General features: G+C 37.0%; 1 protein-coding gene and 1 long non-coding RNA gene across 5 annotated transcripts in view; one reads left to right on the top strand and one right to left on the bottom strand.

Annotated features, from left to right (window-relative positions):
- The window catches only part of LOC112476817, a 113761-nt gene extending 103379 nt beyond the window's left edge, over positions 1-10382 (top strand). For all 4 annotated transcript variants that reach the window (XR_003045219.1, XR_003045221.1, XR_003045218.1 and 1 more), the window contains exons 6-7: positions 9602-9636; positions 10067-10382. This is a non-coding gene — a long non-coding RNA (uncharacterized LOC112476817). The remainder of the gene's footprint in view (positions 1-9601; positions 9637-10066) is intronic.
- VEPH1 (ventricular zone expressed PH domain containing 1) overlaps positions 1-11100 on the bottom strand; it is a 186273-nt gene that overhangs the window by 50785 nt on the left and 124388 nt on the right.

Raw genomic sequence — 11100 nt, 5'->3', positions numbered from 1 at the left:
CCTACAACATTAACATTTAGTTGTTCGTTTTTCTCTGTAATTTTCCTCCTCCTGTTCATTCGATGATATTGAATGGTAGACATGTGGTAAATGGTTGTTGAACAAATGAATGAATGTCAGACACTGTGTGGAGAGGAAGAGTGGTTATGATATGGACCCTACTCTTAAGACTCTTATAGCCAAATGGGAGAAACAGCTATAAACAACAGCTATAAAAAACGTTGCTTATAAACATCTATAAACAACATCTATGAAAAATTGTTTTAAGTCCATGAGATGACGGAGAAACACACTATTATGACCACTCAGAGAAATGAGCAGTTTGTTCTCACTAGGGAGGAGATATTTGAGGTGAACCATGAAAGATGATCAAGACTTTGAACTTAGAAAAAAATGTGAGGGAGACAGGCATTTTAGGTGTAGGAAGCATCTTGGAAAAAAATTACACAAGGCATGAATGTTCAGTGTAATTCCAGGTAGTAATGTTAGTGTATCTGGCTCATTAAGAAATGTTTTACTCATCAATTGATGCCCAAAGGCTTATTTATTTTTCTAGACTTATGTTGGAGAGGAGGTCATGCTTTGCTAAATATATAATTTTTCCCATAATCCACTGAATCTGATTGTTATTCCTTTACTTTTGGTAGATTGTGGCTTATTTTTCTAAAACTCAAAGGATTTGGTTTGGTCTTTATAAAGACAGAAGTTAACAATACTTCTGTCACAATACTTATAGAATATATATTGTAAGCCGAATGCCCAAAATATATACATAATACACATGGATAAATTTAAAGACATGATACAAAATACAAAAACATTTGGTCTGCCTTTTGAGTCAAGATCTTTAAGAATCATTTTGGAATTTTTTTCCTCTGTCACTTTTCTCCCACAGTTCATATGTCTTTATTCCTGCACTACATTCCCTATACTATATTAAAATATTGTTAGTATATTTAAACAAACTTTTATTTTAGAACATTTTTAAATTAACAGAAAAATTATGAATATAGTGTAGAGAGTTCTTATATAGTTTCCCCTAATATTAACATTGTAAGTTAGTATTAATGACCAGTAATGAACCAATATTTATACATTATAATGAACTTAAGTCCACAGTTTACTCAGATTTTTTTAGTTTGTACTTAGTGTTTAGTGTTCTTTTTCTGTTCCATGAAGTCATTCAGGATACCACATGACATTTATTCATTATGTATCCTTAGGCTCCTCTTGGCTTTGACAATTTCTCAGACCTTCTCTGCTTTTGATGACCTTGATAGTTTTGAGAAGCATTTTTGTTAGATATTTTGTAGAATGTCCCTCAGTTGGAACGTGTCTGTTTTTCTCACGATTAGACTAAGACTTCAAGTTTTGGGGAGGAAGACCACAGGTAAAATGCCATTTTCATCATATTATACCAAGAGTACATTTGATCAACAATGTCTAATGGATTTGAACCTGCCTCCCCAGCTGAGCTACCTATTATTTCTGCAGGGACAGGATGGACAATTCAAAATAAATTGCCTATATCTTTAATAAGACCACATACATTGTCCAGCCCTAGAATTGTAACTTAAGGCATTACTTTTTATGCAATTACTATGTAGTCAACAAAATTCACTAACCTGGGGGTAGGACAAATCTTTTCATGAGTCTAAAGAGCCTTGGAAAATCTACAAAGAGAAGTTCTTTATGGACCTGTGTAAAATGGGAATAATTTGTTTCTTTTATTCTTAAATACAATAGGAGGAAGTAGGAGAGGGTTCTGAACCCAGAGGAAATAATCAAAATGACTAGGCTCAGAGTTCCTTAGAACTGGAGAAGGCTGTGGAATGAGTTAAAAGGAGGGCTGGGTGGTACCTTTAATGATGCTCTGCTATTTGTTGATAAGTGCGTCTGTTTTTCCAATTGTCTATATTATATCTGGGAAACACACCATTCTTGGGAGAATAGGCACTTATAACTTATCTTGCAGGGTGGTCACATATATAATCACGCCATTATATACTTTTTATTTAGAGATCAGTGCTTTTTAAGAACTTAAATAGAATAAAAATAGAATATGGCTTTGGTTTTTTAATAGCTAGTAGAAATATCAAATAATTGGCTTTATGTTTTGGAAAAAGAAATAAATAAGCTCTTGTTTTGAATTTTTTATCAAATTTACACTGTGAAAGTTCTCTTCCAGCTAAATAAGGGTCAAATATTTGGCTTGTTTCCCAGGTTTTTCAACTGAGCCATTCTTCTCCAAACTGTATTTCTAGAATGATTTATAAAAACTCAAAACACAGGGATATTTTGCTGAAATTGTTAGGTTGAAAGTATTCAATAAATATAATTCATTGAATATAAGTATTCAATGAATATAATTTATAAATAAGCAACAAATTCAAAGAAGGCATTCGAGGGGCTAGCAGGAAGGGAGCTAATTTTCATCAACTTCCTATGTTGTACATAGGTGTCAGTGTAACAAATTACATTGAACTGTTGTAAAGCAGGTTTCGTTATCCCCATTTTACCAAGAAGAAAATCGCAATTTCCAACTTCCAGGAAGCAAATAAGCTGGAATTTGAATCCAGCCTATTCTCCTTCCAATATATTATTGAAAGGCTCAGAAAATAGAGGTAATAGAAGTATCTCAAAAAAGGAAGTATAGTTCAGTAGAAAAATCCTTGGCCCGGAAGTCAGACAACCAAGGCCTTTGTTGGTAGATTCATCTTTTCTCTCTGTCCTCTTGCTTCTTATCTATAAAATGGGGTAGGCCAAAAACTGATCTAGCATGTACTTTAAAAAATTTTACATTTTTACTTGCTTATTATCTCTCTCTCTCTCGATTGTAAGCTGCACGAGGGTAAGGATTTTTTAGTGTGGTAAAATAAATATAACATGAATTTTAACCATTTACGGAATACAATTCAGTAGCATTAAGTACATTTACATTGTTGTACAATCATCGTCACCATCCATCTCCAGAACTTTTTCGTCTTCCCCAGCTGAAACTCTGTGCCTATTAAAGTATAACTCTCCAATTCTCTCTCCCTCCCAGTCCCTAGCAACCACTAATCTATTTTCTATCTATGAATTTGACCACTCTAAGTATCTTATGTAAGTAGAACAATACAATATTTATTCTTCTGTGTCTGGCTTATTTCATTCAGCATGTCTTCAAGGTTCATTTATGTTACAGGGTTCATCAGAATTTCATTCCTCTTTAAGACTGAATAATTTTCTATTGTATGTATATGCCACATTTTGTTTGTCCATTCATCTGTTGATGAATGTTTGGGTCATTTCCACCTTTGGCTACTGTGAATAATATTGCTATGAACATGGGCTATGAAGATGTCTTTGAGGCCCTGACCTCAATTCCTTTGGGTGTAAACCCAGAAGTGGGATTGCCAGCTCATATGGTAATTACTTTTTTGAGGAACTGCCACACCAGAGTGTATTTTTTTAGCTCTGAAATTTTATGATTTGATGAGGGGCTATAGAGGGACTATAGTGTCTGTGATGACTGCTCAAAGTGGGTTGGATGTTTTCCCAAGGTTACCAGCACTTGGTCTCAGCACTCAATACAGGACAGATGGCAACAGGGTCTGTTAGAACAGAATTCCTCTTCCTGCTTGACATTAGTCAGACAGGAACCACAGAAGGCATTTCTTCCATCTTCCATTTAATTCTCTTTTGATGTATTTCAAAGACATGGAATTCAAAATACTGACCCAGAATGAATAAATATCCTAAATTGACAGAAAAAAGTAGAAAGAAATGAAACTAGTAATTTTCCAAAGTAGGTAAAAAAACAAAACAAAACGTGTTTTTGAACTCAACATAGATTATAATTTTGGGGAAAAATGTAGAACTAACTTACCACTTTAATATACTTTTGATTTTACCTGAAAAATAAAAAAAAATGGAAGAAGGCATCACAAGCCAGTGAGGACCACTTATTAAGCTTTAATTACATATGATTTGCAAAATATATTTTTGTCTTAGACTAAAGCTGTACTCTCTGTCTCTCCCAAATTAAACTTTAGAATTTTGAACAGAATAATAATTATCTCACAACTTTGATGTAGAAAATAGAAAAGACATTCCAATGTAAAAAATAATTCGATTCTCAGAAGTGAAGATGAATTTCTGAAACGACTGAAATGATATCAAATAATTTTTAAAGAGTAGACATTGCTTTAATCATCTTGATATTTTCAGGGCTTGTTTTTGTAGTAGGTTCCCAGAAATGTGAGTTGTTGAACTGATGTGTGCTTAAGGAAAAACTAACAAATTTCTCATTTGATGAAGAAACTAGAACAGGAAAGTGATGAGAAAGAATACCTCATCTCGTTTTCACTAAGCACTATTTACAACATTATTGATTGAGAAATACATGGTCCCTTCTCAGCAGCTGGTTGGCCATTGGCCATGTCACACGCCCATGTGTACAGCATCTCACCCAGAGCAAAAAGTACTATGCTCATTTTCCCAACTGTGGCAAAAATCCCAGCCAGTTGTCAAACAAGCATGACAAATGCTTTTGTTCTGAATCATCAGAAAAATGAAATAAAGTTCTTTTGCAAGTGATTGCTTTATTAATACAAATAAAATTCAGAGAAGCAAAGGGAAATTTGGAAATTGTATACTCAGGAATGTACAAACCCATAGGTGTATAACATCCTAGTCTTTGGCCCTGATTTTGAAAAAAATGTCAAAATTCTGTATTGGTATACTAACACATATATTTATATAAGTGTATAGAAGAAAAATTTGTAAGGCTCTAAATCGATCACTGACAGTGATTATTCTGGGTTGAGAAGTGAGATTGGGTATGGGGAGCATACAATTTTTATTCTATATATTTCTGTATTATTATAATTCTCTCTTTAAGGGTTTATATTCATGTGTTACCTGTATAATTTTAAAAGTAAAAATCATATAAAGAGAAAAAATTGATATTGCTTCAATCAGGTAATTTAAATAATGTCTCACTTAACTACCATGGAATGGGGCTAACGTTTATGGTTTTAAATATATTTTTCTCTTTTGCCTTTCTGGGTTCATAACCTTCGCTCTAATGCACTTGAGCCTCCGCTGACCTGGCAGTTGGGTGGGCACAGGAGTGGTGGTAGGGTGGACATTGACAGTTTTAGGAGTAAAAAGGTAAGATAGAATTTAACTGCCAAAGTTGGATTATGCAGCATGGCAATAGGCTTGCAAGCAAAACTTTTGTCTTGAGGAAGGATATTCTAAATTTCCTCATCTCCTTTTAGATTATCAATCCCTGAACATGAAAGATTTACATCATAGATCTGTGGTGTGGAGAGGATGACAGCCAGGTCGGTTCCAAGGTTGGTAGGGAGAAGAGCATAACATAGAAGACGTAAAAGGGAAGACTTTTCAGCTCAGGGATGATTGTGGAGTAGAGAGAGACAAGTGTGAAACCGTTAGAAGTGGGTCCTGATTTGCCCATCCTTGGACTTCAGCCTGGGAAAGGGGGAGCATATTAGACAAGCTGTAATAACACTGAGGGCAGTGATGATCGTCAGGAAGGAGATCCATTCCCAGGTACCAGTACAGGGCAGCCAATTTAATTAAAGATCATAGAGCCAGGCACAGGAGGTCTGAGGTTCAGCCTTGCCTCTGTTATGGAGTGGAAAGGAGGAAGAAGAAACTGAGATTCTTGCTGAACAGTTTTTTCTGAGAAATCACTACAGGGGTGAGGGAGGTCTGCAGAGTGGACTATAGAGAGAACAGTCCAAGCCAGGCCTCAGAGGGGACCACAGCTCAGTGAGTGTGAGGTGAGGTCAGACTGGCCAGGTAGAGCTATGGGCCTGCTCATGTGCACAGTGCCTGGATGTTAAGTCACACCATCCTGGACTTCACCTGTGTGTGCCAGCTGGGAGAGGGTGATCAGACAAAGGACATTATCTTTTAGGGAAGAAGAAACCCCTCCCTTCCTCCCACACCCAGGCACAATGCTTTTCCACCACAAGGAAACAGAAGATGTTAAGTAATGTATTATGCTTAAATTAAATAGCAATTTCTAACAGTTGATGCCAAAGAGTGGTTTAATTTATAGCCAAGTATTTTTAATTATGTAAATTCTATTATAAATTACATGTCACTTTCATTTACACAGTATTTAGGGCTTTGTTGATAGTTTGTTTTGCTTTTGATTGCAGTTTTGATCATTATAGTACAATTGGATGAGTTATGTGGCACATTCCCATTCATACTCAAACTTCTCTTGATGGAAGCCCATGTGAGTGACCCATGAAATCTCAGCTCTCGGTATTACTGTTATTCAGTGGGAATCACCTGAACTGGAAGTATAGCAATCAGGGAAATAAGTCAAAGAAATAAATTGCCTCTGTCAAGTTAGCTTTGGAGACTAGAAAGTCTATAGTAGAAGCAAATATCATAATCTTAAAATTATTTTTCTATAAATGAATGTTACACATGACAGAGGTCAATATACCTTTGAAAGCCTTAGTTTTATCCATTGTTTCTTTCAAGTTGTATTCAAGTGTAACTCGTTTCATTCTTAGGTAACTTACAATCTGGAGATGATGACATTAATCATCATAATTAACATTAAAGAGAGCCAACTTTTTACTCTTTCTGGTTTACTATTTCTACCTTCATTTTCTTATTGCTGCCCAAAGTTATATCATAAAACAGAGTAACAATGTTATTCAGCTTCTAGAAACTCAATCTTCTAGTTGTAAATTTGAAACAGCTGTTTATATATTTTGTCCCATAGAGGAAGACAGAAAGATCTATTAAAGAACTAACATCAGAGTTAATAGAGTCGAATTATCATTCTTGCCTTAATTATTTATTTCCCAGTGGTCCGCGCTGTAGCATGAACTTTGGGGTGAGACTACAATCAACATTCATTCAACAGAGGCTACAGTAGTGGCCTACTGCCCCCCAGAAACTCTGGCATCTCAAATATTTGCCTTGTGTGGGAAATCTGATGCCAGGTGCCAGTTAAAAGGGACTCTCTCTATAAGACAGGATTGCAGTGGAACCAGCTCAGAAAACTATTGTATTCTTTAAAATCTTGAGATTCAAATGCACTTGAAAGCATGGTGAAGCTCACAATTCAATATCCCCCATGTATTTAGATCATAATGGCTTCATTTTAAAATTAAAGAAAATGTATCTGCCTTGGTAAGGCCTTTATTGTTAATTTTTCTGCTTTACTGAAAGCCCTCTCTGGTGAAGAGGAATCTGAGAATCAGAAAGTCAAGATGTATTTATGACCCATAATACAGGAGGTGCTTATGACCCCTCTGCAAGAGCCTGCTTAAAAATGATTGAGATATTTAATTCCTATCTATATGTCGTGATAGCAACCCGCTCAAAGGAACTCTCTTAGCACAAAACCGTTGGGCTGGTGCCCTCAGGAGAGAACTTTCCACATTCACGAATTCACAATTATCTGAGCAACCAGTTACACCATACCTGGTATTATTCTGCATGAAAATATATAAGGAAACAGTTATTACCGAGTCCTGGCCTGGTCTCCTGGATTGAAAGAATGGCAGCAAAAAGAGCAGGTGAGATAAGGGTTGAGGAGTCTTTCCTAAGATGGCCATGTGCTCCAAGAACAAATACCACAGAACCCACCTTTGCCTATGCTAGCCCTGGCCACCCATCAAGAGCAACAATCTTCCATGGCAGGCTTTGACTGAGCCACCTCCAGAACCAAAAAGGGCAGACCTGGAGGTTAACCAGGGGCTCTGTCACCACTGGGCTGGAGATAGCCTGGGTTGGGATGAACAGAGATGGAGATACATGAACAGCAAGCCATTAGTCCTCACTTTCTCCTACTAGTGGGACCCATCCCATCTCCTATTTGGAATGCAAGCTGGCTCCGAATCTTGCCTTGCTGCTACCAGAGCCCTCCCACGTGGAGACTGGCCCTATTCATGGATCTCCCTGTGGCCACTTGAATGGACATGCTGGAAACATGCCTTTGGCATTCATTTGCTGCCAAGAATTGCATCTGTCCAAGAGCTCTGGGTGCCCTGTAAACAGCGTCCTTTTAGACATGACTTTAGGCCTTTTCTGCAGGGCCACTGCTTATAGCCACATAGGCTTCCCACTGCATGAGTACAGCAGGTGTCATTCCCATAGGCCATAGTGTAAATGGTGCCCTTCTGGAATAGCCAATGCAGAGGACCTGCCCATCCAACACAAGTTGCCACACTCCTTGGACAGTGTGACTTGAGATGTATGGAGATCCATGGAGGAGGCTGACTTCCTATTCTAGTTAATTTTTTCTCATCCATGACATCTTACTCCCATTCTCTGGGCTTATGATAGTTTTTCTTCTTTCAACTGCCTGCATACCTCATGGCCAAGACCCTGCTTTGTGATTCCACCAATTCTCATTTAGCTAAGTCTAGCCCCAGGAATGAAAGACGGGGAGGGAGAGATACATTTGAGAAACTGCCCATAACTCTTGTTCCAACAGGAGAAGACTGCAGAGAGCACAAGATGTCTCTGACCACAGTCAGTAGCTTATAGAGCATAGTGAATTTGCACTGAAAGAGAACTGTACTTCTTGTGGCTCATTCATGGCATATGTATGTCAAAGGCGACTAGGCAAATCAATAATAAAGGCACTCAAAATATATGCCTGTACTTTGCCGATTTGAATAAAAATAGCCTGTTCTTTAAAAACCTGAAACTTCATCAACATTGTTCTAAGAACCTGAGAACATGCTTCCATAAGCAGGTCAACTTCATTATCACAGGACAAGGTGGGCTCAGCCTACAGCACAGCAGCTAACAGTACAGATTCTGCTCCTGGACAACCGGGCATTAAATCTCAGGTCTACCATCTATCTGCCAATTTGGGGCAGATTTTTATCTATATTTCAGTTTTTGCGCTTATAATTTAGGAATAACAATGTTTTACTCAGGGTAGAGTAAAGCATTTAAAGTGGCACTTAGCACATCGTGCTTGCTGCTTCTAGTAGCCCAGAAGGGTTCACCCAGAACCATGCTTATAATTATGCTTATAATGTTTATTTATGGAGTACTCGATGCTTATTAAGTATGGAGTTTGTCATAGGATGTGTGGTCATATATTTTTATTATAGCATACACAACATAAAATTTACCATTTAAACCATTTTTAAGTGTACAATTTGGTGGCATTAAGTACATTCATGATGTTGTGCAGCCATCACCTCTACCTAGTTCCATAACTTCACTACTCCAAATGGAAACCCATACCCATTAAGCGGTTACATTCCCTTCCCTCCAGCCGCTGACAACCACAAATCTGCATTTTGCTCCTACGGAGTTGCCTATTCTGGATATTTCATATAACATGTGGCCTTTTGTGTCTGGCTTCTTTCATTTACCATAATGTTTTCAAGGTTCATCCACGTTGTAGCACGTATTGTTACTTCATTTCTTTTGATGAGTGAATAATATCCCATTGTTAGATATGCTACATTTCATTTATCTATTCATTCATTGATGGACATGTGGGTTGTTTCTACCTTTTGGTTTTTGTGAATAGAGCTTCTATGAACATTTATATACATATTATTGTTTGAACACTTGTTTTCAATTCTTTCAGGTTTATACCCAGGAATGGAATTGCTGAGCCATAAGGTAATTCTATGCTTAACTTGTTGAGAAATGGTCATATATATTTAAACAATTATTTCCATGTCCTTATAATGTCCAAATTTAAAAATAAAACCATCGTATTAATTGTGGAGGAGATGTACCTGGATAGTGACATCTGTAGTCACTTTCCTGGTCCCCTGATTGCACAGACAGTGAGGAGCAACCCTTACTAATGGCATTCAAATAAGGATCATTTGTGATAGGGTGACTGACAACTTATAATTACAGAGAAGGGTTATTGTGAGTAACACTGTTCATATTTTTGTGTTAATTTCAATGTTGTTTCTAATATTTCCAGGAATTTAGCCAATACTCTCCTCCAAATAAGTATAACCAAAACATACATTATGACACTAATTTAAAATTGAACTTATTTTTAAATGACTATATTGATGTTTTATTACTTCTCCAGTGAACTTTTGGTCATCACTAGAAAGAATGTGCCCTGCAATAGCAGTGATGAGTCCGACTCAGTTCCCGAAAGAGAAATGCGAAGACTCAGTCAATCATAAAATCTTCAGGGGAAGTTCATCTGGAAGAAGTCAACTTTTTCCTATCACACACTCTTGATGGCTGCCAAATACAAGCTAGATGTCCAAACAGTAAGGATACAAAGTAGTCAGTATCAATATAATCAGAAATAAATTTGGGACACTTTTTTAGGAGCTAGCACGATTTGCGAATGCAAAATTAATTTTAGAATTTCTATGAATTTTAAATCAAATACATACATATGTATATATATTTATACAAATATGTATGTTTCTGCATGATGCTAATGTAGTTGATTTCTGGCAATGATACAGAGTCACTTTGTGGTCACACTAAGTCAGGGGAAGCCCATGTGTTATAAATAAACATTTGGCTCTACCAAGCAGAGATTTATTAAAAGTTGTACAGAGGCAAACCAAGGAGGCATGCCGCGATCCCCTGCAGGTACCATTCCATGTGCTACCAATTACTTTACAATTCTGCAAAATGCATAACAGCAACCAGATTTAGGGTACAGAAAATTTTAGTAAATTTTATTATTAAACTCCACTAAAATGAGTCTGTTTACATTTTCCCCCCCGAGCAAAGAGGGAAGGGTCTAAGATTATCTATATGTGAATCATGTATCTCATTGCTCTCTCTAGTTGTCAGTTCTGAATGAAGACCTTCTGGCCCAGCCACTAGCCAACAGCCTCAAGAGAACATTCTTGGGAGAGGGATATATTTTTATCAAAAGGTTTGATTATGCACAGGACCTCCACACAGTATGTATCAGCTGTCTCAAATTCTTTGAAGCTCTTGCACGAAGTGGCCTTTAGCAACTTCTAACCAAACCTGGCTTTCCAGGATATCCACTGGAGATCTGTTATAAGCTGATTTCATAATCATGTGTCAGACGTTGGAAAACTAGGGAGCATCTTGTTTCATTCACTACCACTAAATTGAGGTTTCACC

The sequence above is a fragment of the Pteropus alecto genome, unplaced genomic scaffold (assembly GCF_000325575.1).
Source record: "Pteropus alecto unplaced genomic scaffold, ASM32557v1 scaffold81, whole genome shotgun sequence".
NCBI lineage: Eukaryota > Metazoa > Chordata > Mammalia > Chiroptera > Pteropodidae > Pteropus > Pteropus alecto.
Note: the sequence above shows the minus strand (reverse complement) of the source record. Positions and strands in the feature narration are given on the sequence as shown.